The sequence below is a fragment of the Dermacentor silvarum genome, chromosome 9, assembly GCF_013339745.2.
Source record: "Dermacentor silvarum isolate Dsil-2018 chromosome 9, BIME_Dsil_1.4, whole genome shotgun sequence".
NCBI classification, from domain to species: domain Eukaryota; kingdom Metazoa; phylum Arthropoda; class Arachnida; order Ixodida; family Ixodidae; genus Dermacentor; species Dermacentor silvarum.
Window position 1 is genome coordinate 43,708,204 of NC_051162.1, and position 12,015 is coordinate 43,720,218.

Sequence of the window (12,015 nt, forward strand, 5' to 3'; positions counted from 1 at the left end):
CGCTTATTCTGGCCCGGTCGCTAGCGTTCTGTTGATCGTTATGTCGCTGCCTGCGAGTCATGCCAATGCCGGAAAAGGCCAGCTCTTTCTCCAGGTGGGCTCCTCCTGCCTATTGACATGCCAGCCGAGCCATTTTTTCGTGTTGGCCTCGACCTTCTCAGCCCCTTCCCTCTCTCCACCGCTGGCAATAAATGGATCGCCGTTGCTACAGATTATGCGACCCGTTACGCTATCACAAGACCTCTCGCGACCAGTTGCGCTACAGACGTCGCCTACTTCTTGATGCAGGACGTAATTTTACATCACGGCACTCCTCGTCAGCTTCTCACCGACCGGGGTCGCTACTTTTTGTCTAAAGTCACCGAAGACTTACTTCGTTCTTGTGCCACCAAACACAAACTTACGACTGCGTACCACCCTCAAACGAACGATCTTACTGAACGTCTGAATCGCACGATCACTGATATGCTCTCTATGTAGGTTTCGTCTGATCACCATGACTTGGACACTGCGCTACCTTTTGTCACATTTTCATATAACTCTTCACGCCATGACACCGCCGTCTACTCTCCCTTCTATCTTCTATACGGACGAGAACCAACGCTCCCTTTTGACACACTTAATTCGACCCCTGCCGCACTGCCTACTGAATACGCGCGCGACGCCATTGCTACAGAAGAAAAGGCACGTCACATTGCCCGTCTTCGCCTCTCCGCGTCACAGCCACGGCAGAAGTTGTACGACGCCCTCCACCGGGACGCCTGCTTCAGTGCGGGTGATCTTGTCCTTGTCTGGTCCCCGTCTCGGCGCGTTGGCCTTTCTGAAAAACTATTTTGGAGATACTGTGGCCCTTATGGCGTCCTGCGACAAATGACAGACGTTACCCTTTACGCCGTATAACACACTTTTGCACTACCACACCACCGACAAACTATAAAACCCAGATGCTAAAATACTGCTTACCTAAGCTCCTGAACAGTATTATATTTGCAGGCTTTAAGATAAGCACGAGTAGTGATGCTGAAATCCACATTTATTTCGCAAAATGATTTGAATTTTGCAGTATTTCACTCCTTCGCGAATGCGAACCTTGAGGTTTATTTCTTTTTTTGTACGCTTACTACTTGTATAATTTGAATACTTGCTTTGTAGACTTTTTTAATCTCATGTGAATTAGAATATAATCTGGATTCTTTTTTAATTTTCTTGTCCACATTCTATGTGTTTCCTGGTCTGTGCCCTTTTTTTTGATGAATACCTGTTCTGTATTTCATCATTGCTTTTGTTACGGCGGTTTCTTCTAAGTCTGTATGTAACCATTATTACGTCCAGTCTTTAATTTTAAACCCCTGTCGAACTGCATGGGGCTCAGTAGCTCACCAAGCTGCGGCGTTTTCTCCTGTAGCCTTCTGCGCATTGTGGCGGAAAACAAAGATTGATTGATTGATTGATTGATTGTGACAGGAAGTAAACAATAACTGCAATGCATACTGCTTCAAGATCGCAGAACGAGCCTGAGAATAAAGTTATCCCACAACATTTGTTACTCTAAGACCAGAGTAAACCGTGGAAGATACATCAGACCGCCATATTGCCTGTCGAGATGAAGGGACCGTACTTTGAAAGTTCGTGAAATTCCTTTTAGACGTGACGCATTTCGTTACTCTTTTTCTTTGTACCATTGAAGACTATAAATTTTTCGCACAAGAGGTTGTTTGTATTACATCAATAAAGGCGTTTTTCCATGCTTTAAGTAGGTAATAGGAATTTGCAAATGAACCTGAAGTATGCCTCCGCGGTAATGTATCTTAAAAGGCGATTTAGGCAACTGTTACATAAATAAAAGAATAAAACTAAAAATAGCAATTGTACTCATAGACGCAGTGAGCGTCGTTAAAGCTTTATTGTCGCTACAAAAATACGAATACATAATAATCAAGAATAACATTAGTGCACATTTACCTATCCACTGCGATTCCTGCACGTGTGAGGCAGATCTTTTCTATATCCGCATTCTTGGTTAAAGCAAATATTCCTTGGCACGGGAATTAATGGAGGCGTATTTCATAAACATGAAACGTGATGTCTGTGTCAGCGATACGTATGTGGCTTTATGCAGCACTGAACGCTAGTTTCGGCGCTGTATGATTGGATAACGATTCAAATTTTGCTTCAGCTATGTGCGCAAACGTCAGTGCTCACATGGCCACCTTCTCCTATAAATGTGACCCCGTCTGCTTTCAATAAATAGTTGGAAGTGACGCCTTTTCCTGTCCTGAACCTTTTTAAGGCGAAAGCTTTACTAACCTAGTCGAGCCGAGTTTCGCCGTCGCCAGCAATTTGAGCTTCATTTGACTGCAGCTGCGTCGTAGCCATGGCAACGCATCACGTGACTGACCGCGCGGAGCTCCGCTGGTTTGGCGCATGCGCTCTCCGCAGCTGGGTCGCAACCTGACCACGTGACTCGCCGCGCGCGTGGCTAAGTGGAGCGCCGCACTCGCCTAGTCAGTGCGAGCTCGGCCATGGATGAGAGCGAGGCCGAGCCGTCTTCTCTGAGCGTTGCGCGGGAGGCTTTGAGCCGTCGTCGGCAAGCGGCGTCTGACGACCCCGCCGATATCGCCCGGCGAGCTGCTTCACTGGAGAGGGTCCGGAATGCCAAGCGCGCGAAGCTAACGTCAGACGAGGAAGAGCTGTGTTGTGTGTGTTGGCGCAGAGCCTCGTGCAATCACATTCTGTGCGCGATGGGAATACTGCTGTACATTAAACTGAATTGAGTTCTGGGGTATACGTGCCAAAACACCGATCTGATTATGAGCCACGCCGTAGTGGCTGACTCCAGATTAATTTTGACTACCTGGGGATCTTTAACGTGCCCTCAATAGACGGAACACGGGTGTTTTTGCACGTCGCCCCCATCGAAATGGGGCCGCCGTGGCACGAATTTGAACCCGCGACCTCGTGCTTAGTAGCGCAACGCCTTAGCCACTAAGCCACCGTGGCGGGTACTGGTGTGCACCCATGAGCAAAAATGTACGGACCACAGGGTCGCTGAAAAAAAAAGAATTTCTTCGTAATTACCAAGCATAATCTAGAATTCACGAGTACACTGAAAAGTCCGCAATGCCAAGTTTGGACTGCAGTCCTCAATTTCAAGTTGCGTTCACATGTAGATGAAAAAAAATACCGCATATCCACGGGGTGAATGATGATGAGTGGGCGAGACACTACCGCATATCCACGGGGTGAATGATTATGAGTGGGCGAAGATCCGGAGGGAATCATCGGTAAACCGTGAATCTTCCGTGTAATTCGGCCAGTCTCGCCGCATTAAATCGAACGATTGACTTCCACCAATGACACGCGCCATATGTGACGTCATTCCTATTTTATAACAGCGCCCTTCATTATAATTGCACCATCTCCCGCTTAAGGGGACGCTAGCACAAACGCGTTACAAACGTGCAGTACTCTCTAGTAAGGGGGAGAGGCCACAGCGTCTTACGCAGCCGTTTACACATGCCGGAACGTGCACCGCGTTTGCCGACGCCATCACATTACTGCTGAGAGAGTATAACCCCCGTATTCATAAACGCTCCTCGACTTGAACTTGACTTGCCACCGCCTTCAACGCGTTTCGAACGCGCTGCCCAAGGCGGTGGCAAGTCAAATTCAAGTCGAGGAGCGTTTATGAATACGGGGGTAAGGAGGAGAGGCCACAGCGCCTTACACCAGCTTCTTACACGGGCCGTAACGCGCTAGCACAAACGCATTAGAAACGCGCAGTCTTTCGTTAACGTTGGGTATTTATTGTCATCGTGGTGCGTGTGTCCATGTGCGCTTCGTGGCGTAGTGAGTTGCTTTCTTGCGTCCGTGGTGAACGGTCGTGCGTAGCATGAGCTCCGAAGGAGCGGTTTCAGCGGCCCGGCAGGGCCGCGGTATCAGGTCAACTGAAAAACCAGGCCAGGACTACCAACTGATTTTGCCATCATTGCCAACAGGTGCGTCCGTTTTGCACACAGTTTTTTGCACGGGGATGTCAAGGCAAGGCCTTACAAGGTGGAACATTTTCGCGACGCTCTTATACGACTGTCGCTCATGCCGGAAGTGGTTGCCCTGGGTACATATCAGATGAACCATCTGTGGGCGGTGACTTTCAAGGACGAAGAAGGGAAAAAGAAGATTCTTGCTGCAGACGCTTTTGACGTCAAGGACCACCGTTGTGTGGTCGTCGACCCGTGCGACCGTGGCGTCCGACTCAAGCTCTACTGGCTTCTTCACGGAGTACCCGACGAAGACGTTCGTACTGCTTTGTTACCTTTTGGGAAAGTGACTGAAATCACCAGGGACAAGTGGCGGGTTCAAGGATGCGTTGACAAAGGGTCAACCACCCGTTCCGTGACACTGAAGCTGAAGGCTGGCGTCACCACTGAAGACTTGCCCCACCAGCTGCGAGTAGCGGAAGATGTCGCGCTCGTGCACGTCCCAGGCAGAGCTCCTCTCTGCCTCCGATGCCGGGGCATCGGGCACATACGACGCGAGTGCCGCGTACCACGCTGCGGGCTTTGTCGTCGTTACGGCCACGACGAGACTCAGTGCGTGCGAACCTACGCAACAGTGACAGGTCCGGCATTGAAAGAGGACGCGACTGATCACCTGATGGACGTGGTAGACGCAGTGGAAGCCGCTGGTGAAGGGAGTGATGTCCAGCCCTCGGTGTTGACGCCTCTGAAGAAGGCAACACCTGCTGACGAGGCCAAGCCATCGGACGGCGGCAAAGACCCATGGGATGACACGGCAGAGCCAAATTCTTCGGTTGAGATCGAGGATAAAGACGCCAAGGAAACTTGCACCTTAGCAGAAGCGACGACCGGGGAAACGCAGGACACTTACGACACCGTGATGCCTGCGTCTTGCAGTGCGCCTGCTAAGAGGCTTCATGAGGAGACGGATAAGCAGGAAGAAAAGGATCAAGAGAAAGGGAGTAGTGACGAGCCTCCTCCGAAGGCTCCACCCGGTCGCCGACCGGCGTTCAAGCCCAAGCCCGGCGTTCAAGCCAAACGCCGCACTACAACCCCGACGCCTCCGCGTTAGCGGAGGCGTTTCTAGGAGAGCAAGAGTGTTCTGGACTCGGGACTAGGGTTTGTGGGTGGGATGTGCTTTGGCCGTCGTCATTGCTGTTTAAAGCCCCCAAACCATGGTCCACCTGGCTAGACCACCGTGTCAACGAAACAGGAGATGTGAGACGGACGATGTGTGGTAACTTCATGGTGTAGATTATCTAGTCTTTAAAATGGCAGCTAGCATTTCGAATGGTCTTTGTGTCGCGACGTTGAACGTGCGTGGACTAGGCGCGCGTAGAAGGCAATGTCAAGTTAATCGTATCCTTGTTGAAAATAATATTGACTTATTGACCGTTCAAGAAACAAAAATTGGGAGTGATGAACAGACGGAGCGAATGGTTAACATTTTCCGCCCCAGATATAGCGTATGCGTGTGTCATGCGGTGGGTAGGTCTGGGGGCTGTCTTATTTTCTTGCGTACCAGCATTGCCGTGGTAGAAGCGGTCACGTCATCCGAGGATGGTAGATTGGTTCTCTGTGATTTTACTTTTTCAGAGATGCCTTGGAGGGCCATATGCGTGTACGCTCCTAACATAGCCCGGGAGCGGGAAGTCTTTTTTGGTCAAGTTCAGCAGCACATAAATTGTGAAAGGCATGTAATTTTACTGGGTGATTTTAACTGTGTTTGCTTTCCAGAAGATACATCTAAGTTGCCCAGCGTTCGCGATAAATGTGCCTTGCTTTTAATTAAAAGTTCGATTGTCAGGGAGCAAGACCTTGAAGACATTGGTTATGTGTTTTCAAGTGAAAATCATGCCGTGTATACGCACTACCAAGGTGAATGTCATAGCAGGTTAGACAGAATTTATGCTCCATTAACCTTTGTACCTTTATTCTCAAATTATCAAGCGATACAAGTTAGCTTTAGCGATCATTGCATGGTTATGTCAACGATAGGAAAGAAACAAAGGGCATCAAAATTCAACTGGGATTTATGGAAGCTAAATGATAAGCTTTTGCAAGATGAAGTTTTTAGAAAAACAGTTCAAGATAAGCTCGAAAATTTGCTCAGCACCAACTACGTCAGCGTGTTTCATTGCAGAATGGGAACTCTTCAAGACAGAAGTTAAATTTACCGCAATTGAGAGAGCATCTGTAGTCCAGCATAAAGAAAAAGAACGTGAAAAGGAATTGCACCTTCAGTTTAAAATACATGCTCTGCGCAGAAAGCTCTTCGCCTGGATTATTTACGAAAGAAATCAAACAAGTTAAATCTGAGCTTGAAGTTATGGATGAAGAGAAGTACAAGGGAGCGGTATTAAGGGCACGGGCAGAGCATTTATGGATGGGAGAGACGCCAACCAAGCGAGCAATGTGCGATGAGAAAAAACACGCGTTTGCCAAAGAAATAAGGGAAATAAGATATCAAGGGGAAGTCACTAATGATGTTGGAATGATAGAGCACGCATTTCAGTCTTATTATGAAAGTCTGTTAGGGAGAAAGACCTGTGATATCGAACGTTTTAAGACTCAATTCTTGTCCTTAATTCCAACAGTATCAGATGAAGTCTGTGAAGCGCTCGAGACACCAATAGGCCTTTCGGAAGTTGAGGATGCGATTGACGATCTCCGTCCCGGCAAGTCGCCAGGGCCTGATGGTCTCGGAGGGGCTTTCTATGAGAGCTTTAAAAGGGAAATAGCTGTAGCAGTACACCGTGTGATAAGTGAGATGTACGAGAGCAAGGAAGCGCCTCCTTCTTTTCGGACATCGCACGTTATTTTAATTCCTAAAGCGAAAGACCCAGCGAAGCTTTTGGCGGTTGAATCCTATAGACCAATAAGCTTGACAAATACGGACTATAAAGTTTACACTAAAGTTCTAGTGAGATGATTGCAAACTGTGATAAAAGAACTTGTGGGCCCCCATCAAACCTGCGGTATCAAAGGGAGATCAATATTTTCGAATATACATAATGCAAGGGCCATACTGGAATGTTGTGACGAAAAGGGGGGCCGAGTGGCCATGATACAAATTGATCTTGAAAAGGCTTTTGATAGAGTCGTCCATGATATCATTTTCTTGCTTTTAGAACATGTTAAAGCCGGTTCAGTGATAACAGATGGAGTGAAAATCGGTGTACAAAGATTGCACTGCAAAATTAATAATTAATAGAAAATTAAGCGCCAGTATAAAAGTGCAGTCTTCAGTAAAACAGGGATGCTGCTTGTCGCCTCTTCTGTTTGCCTTGTATTTGGAGCCGCTTTGTTTGAAAATAATTAGAAGCCAATCTATTCGTGGATTTAGCTATTCAGGAATTGAGACTAGAGTTCTGGCTTATGCGGATGATGTGGCAATTTTTTGCAGAGATACAGAGACTGTGGAGAAAACTATGAAAGAGTTTGTTTCTTTTTGTGCCGCAACTGGAAGTGCTGTCAGCTGGACTAACTGCCTAGGCTTATGGCACGGCAGCTGGCCACAGACACCCGGCTATTTTTGCAACATAAATTGGAGCGTTATCCCTGCAAAATACCTTGCGGTGCCATTGCAACATTATCGTGACAGTGCAGAGTATTGGAGCGAAGAAATAAAAAGAGTTAAAGACCAGACAGAAAAATGGGGTGGGCATAATTTCTCGATGTTTTCAAGAGCTAGTGTGTGCAATGTGTTTTTAGTTACAGAAGTGTATTATGTACTACAAGTATTATGCATGGCAAGAGTTTCGGTGCAGAAATTTCATAGAGTGTTTGCAGTATTTATATGGGGATATACTTGGGAAGGAACTAGCCGATGTAACTTGTTTCATTCGTTGAAGAATGGGGGACTCGGGCTAACACATTTGTTTTTGAAACAGATCGTAAGTAGGTTCTTTTTCTTACGGGATCAAAGTGATATATTTCTGCGTACTGTTATTCAAGTGAGATTAAGTTCTTCCTTGCCTGAGTGGGTTGTTTCGTCAAGAAATGAACGAACACCAACGCCAATCGGATTTCTGAAGGAAGTTGTTATGTCATTTTCATTACTGAAAGCTCATTTTTCGAATGAATTTTTGTCTTCTGTGACGCGAAAGAAACTCTATCGGGATCTTGTAGATGTTTTCTTACCGCTTCCTGTATATCACACGATATACAACTTAGGACCTGAACGGAATGTTTTGAAACGTGTGAAAAATATGCCTGTTAGACCTTCAGCTAAAACATTCTTTTTTCAATTGCATTCTGGCACTCTTCCTGTGAAGCCATGGCTACAAAGTAAAGGCATATTTGTTCCGTGGTCTGTTAACTGCATCATATGTAACAAATTGGAAACTATCGAGCACATCTTCCTGGATTGCCATGACTCCGTTTTCTTGTGGGACGTTCTCAAACGAACTCTGAAAAAAGAACTGCCGATAAGCCCTTTCGGTATTCGTTTCTTGCCATGCGCAGACGCAGAGGGAGTGCCGGCTGACATGATAATGCTTTTGTGTATGAACAGTGTGTGGAAAACGCGCATGGATGTCAGGAATGCCCGCGTAGATGCAAGGTCGGCAAGGCAACACGTAATTGAAAGTCTTACGTACACCCGGGATGCCCTAAGGCACATGGTTGAACCACCAGAGTGGATTCAGGAGCTTGACGTTTTGGTGTCTGTGGTGGCCTCTTTGAAGGCCTTTCAAAGTAGCACAGTCCAGCCAAATTATGCGTTAATATTGTGTAGCGCCAAGTGACCTGCTTTGTATTTGTACGGGTGTATGTATTGTTGCAAAGAAGGTAATAAAGAAAAAAAAGCTTCGTGGCGTAGTGGCTAGCGCCGCGCGTTCGGAAGCCAGGGGTTCCTGGTTCGATTCCGCGACGGACACAACTTTCGGAATTTTTTTTCATAAAAGTAGACGTGGCTACCTACTACGACGATGACGACTACTACTACATACTACAGAGGAGGGACAGACCCACACCCTAAGGAGCTTCACCCCTAAAAAAATCAGCTTTATCGCGCAACCCCTGGTCCATATACTTTTGCTCACGGAGGTACATTATAGAACCCACGCGAGCACCAGCGACTACGCTGGAAGGTTCACGGAGTCATGTATAATGCAGGAGGCACCTGATCCGCCGATCAGGTTTCGACGGGGGCGACCGTGCTCGCCGCTATCGTTTTGATTCGAGTGTCACTTGCCGTTCTGGTCATAGGTTCGCCCAATAAAAAGTTCTGTTTTTTTGCTACTGTGTTCTTCACCTTCGTTGCAACGCGAAAATATCCGGAGTTGTGTGCACTCAATCCGGTATCGGCCGATTGTTCAAAGCTGTAGCCAGCAGTCACAGGGATGACAATCGTACGACGACGACTGCACGACGACAAATGTATGAAGACACAGGAATGACGAAGCCGGAATGACGGCCTCACTACAAAGACATGGTAAAAATGAGACGACACTGGAATCTCGGCGACCAAATGGTGTAGGTGGAATGACTGCGTCAAGACGATGCAGGAATGGTGAAAAGCAGGGACTGTAAAAGTAGGAGTTTCCTACAGTGTATAAGCTATTGGGCAAGACAGCAGCAACAGCAGCCCGAAAGCCAAAATAGTGGCAAAGAAAGCTTTTGCATGGGAAGAAGCGCTTTGCCATTGAAGCAGCTTATCCTAGTACACTCGGCGATGTTAATTTGCGCAGGCCAGTTCTCCGAAACCAAATTCGACACCAACGTATTTTTTTATAAACGACATTCGTACACCAAGCATTACCTGTCATAGAGATACGTAGCACAGCCTCATCTCACAGGCTGCTGCTGCGACAGATACAACTATATAGTATTCGACATGCCTCCAGGTCCTTGGGCACAAGGACCCTGATAAGGCAGTAGTGCTACTCGGAAGCTAGCTCAAATTGCGCTTTTCAAATAACGTAAAGTTACCATCACATTTTACCATATCTTTCATCTTCATAGCAGACTTCACCACAGTCGATGTCATACTTTTACTACAGATACGAAGTGATAATTTATAAGTTTTATGGAATCTTTCAAAAGCGCCTCTTGCAGATAATCGATTCTAGTCCTTGGGCTGTATTGTTTGGAGACGCGGACATTACCGGCGAGTTACATTACCGATTACCGACATTACCGATGAGTTTTTCAGGCGTATCCACTTGAAATGAATTTCCAGCATGACACCAGTTTGGAGCAAAAAAGCGAGCAGCTGCAGCAGGGCAGCGACATCAGTGGATCTATGTCCTGTTCACGTGTTATGAAAAGTGAATGGCCTAACACCCCTACTGACCTTCATCGCGTCTGGAAAAACACACCTGCCTGCCACAATGCCCGAATACGACAGCACTTGTGACCGCACTGAGCTGAAGCGCAGAACGGATTAGGATGTTGCTCGCTGTAGCGTGCAGGAGAACAAAGCAGAGAAAATTATCTTCTTTCCAAGTTTCGAAACTGCGTTTCAGCGTCACTTCACTCAGCTGTGCCGATCGGCTGAAATTCGCCAAACCCTTCAGCGATGTTCCCAGGATTCCAGCTCTGCCATTTGTGGGAAGTTCATGGATATATTTCCCTGTTCTTGGTGAGCAGAATCAGTTGTGTCTTTTAGTGAAGTTCTTATTGCCGGTCGTATTGTATGTATGATGAAAACAATAATTGTTGTTGCAATTATTTGTTATCCTAAATGAATAAACGGCATTTTGTTAACAAAGTAATCGGGGTAACATGAAATTTTCGCACATGTTTCCCAGCACTTTTTAAAAAGCTGGTGCTGTAGTTTCGAAATTCGTTCCGGGGTGGGTGTGCTGGTGATATAACTACTTTCTATTCGTAAATTGCGATATGTGCTCTAAAATAATTAGACATAAAGCGACAGAGCTCCGACTCGAGTTGGAAAGGGATAATGCGAAGCAGCGTGTGATGCTCAAGTCCCGGCACATTACATCCGTGTGTTTTATTGCTTTACGACGTCGCTTCACTATACCTTATCACTGCCGCACTACATTACTAGAGTAAATCGTTGAAGAGGCGCCTCAACAAGTCATCATACACTTGCTTAACATAATTTTGACATATGAATATCTGACAATGATTAGAGACATCGCAGTGCATGCACAATATAGAAAATATACGCACTGTATATCTGCGGAGCAAATCGGGATTTCATGTGCTTTTCTAGTGACTGGAGAAGTTGCAAAGTTCCTTCTTGCCAACGCAAAGCATCACGAAGTTCTCGCCTAGGATTCATGGGGGAAACTCTAGAGAGGCCACACACGGCTATGCGCCGTTGCATATGCAAACCTCAGTGATATGGTCGGCTGTTCTGAATGTCTGCGACTGAAGCATTCAATTCCTGCGCGTCTGGTTTAATGGAATAGGGCGTTGGCGCACGTACTGGCGCTTTGAGCCCCAACGCTTGTCCTGTCACGAGGAAATGAGAAGAGAAATGGGCCAAGTGACGCACGCGCCATATATTTCAGAGAGGTGGCTGACTTTATAACCACGAAAGTATGCGTGGGACCGTAGCCCAATTAATTGAGTCGCTGCTGATGAAACATTCAGTTCGGAATTTTGATCCAACATCGCGTAGATGTGTGCGATATTCCACAGGTATTTTACACGGACGGTTCCACTAATTCCAACAGTTCAACCGGAGCAGTGGTTGTTCCATCGGACGCCGTCTCTTTGCAATTTAAGTACTCTCACAACACCACGTCGACAGCAGCAGAACTTGCGGCTCTTCAAGGTGCAATCCATTACGTGCTCCAGCAACCAACAAATCACTGAGCCATTTTCTGCGATTCGAAAGCAGCCCTACAAACTCTGCAGTTTGCCCTACGTCACGGGTTACACGAACAACTAGTGTACGAAATAAGACAAGCTCATCACCACGCGATTGAGAAAGGACACGACATCGTATTTCAGTGGTTGCCGAGCCACTGCGGAATTGTTGGCAACGACAGCGCCGATGAAGCTGCTCGCTCGGCTCATC

The 12,015-nt window shown here is 46.9% G+C and overlaps 1 pseudogene; it reads left to right on the forward strand.

Annotated features, from left to right (window-relative positions):
• The first annotated feature begins 3,824 nt into the window (after positions 1 to 3,824).
• LOC119463556 (uncharacterized) lies at positions 3,825 to 5,111 on the forward strand (annotated as a pseudogene).
• Positions 5,112 to 12,015: the final 6,904 nt, after the last annotated feature.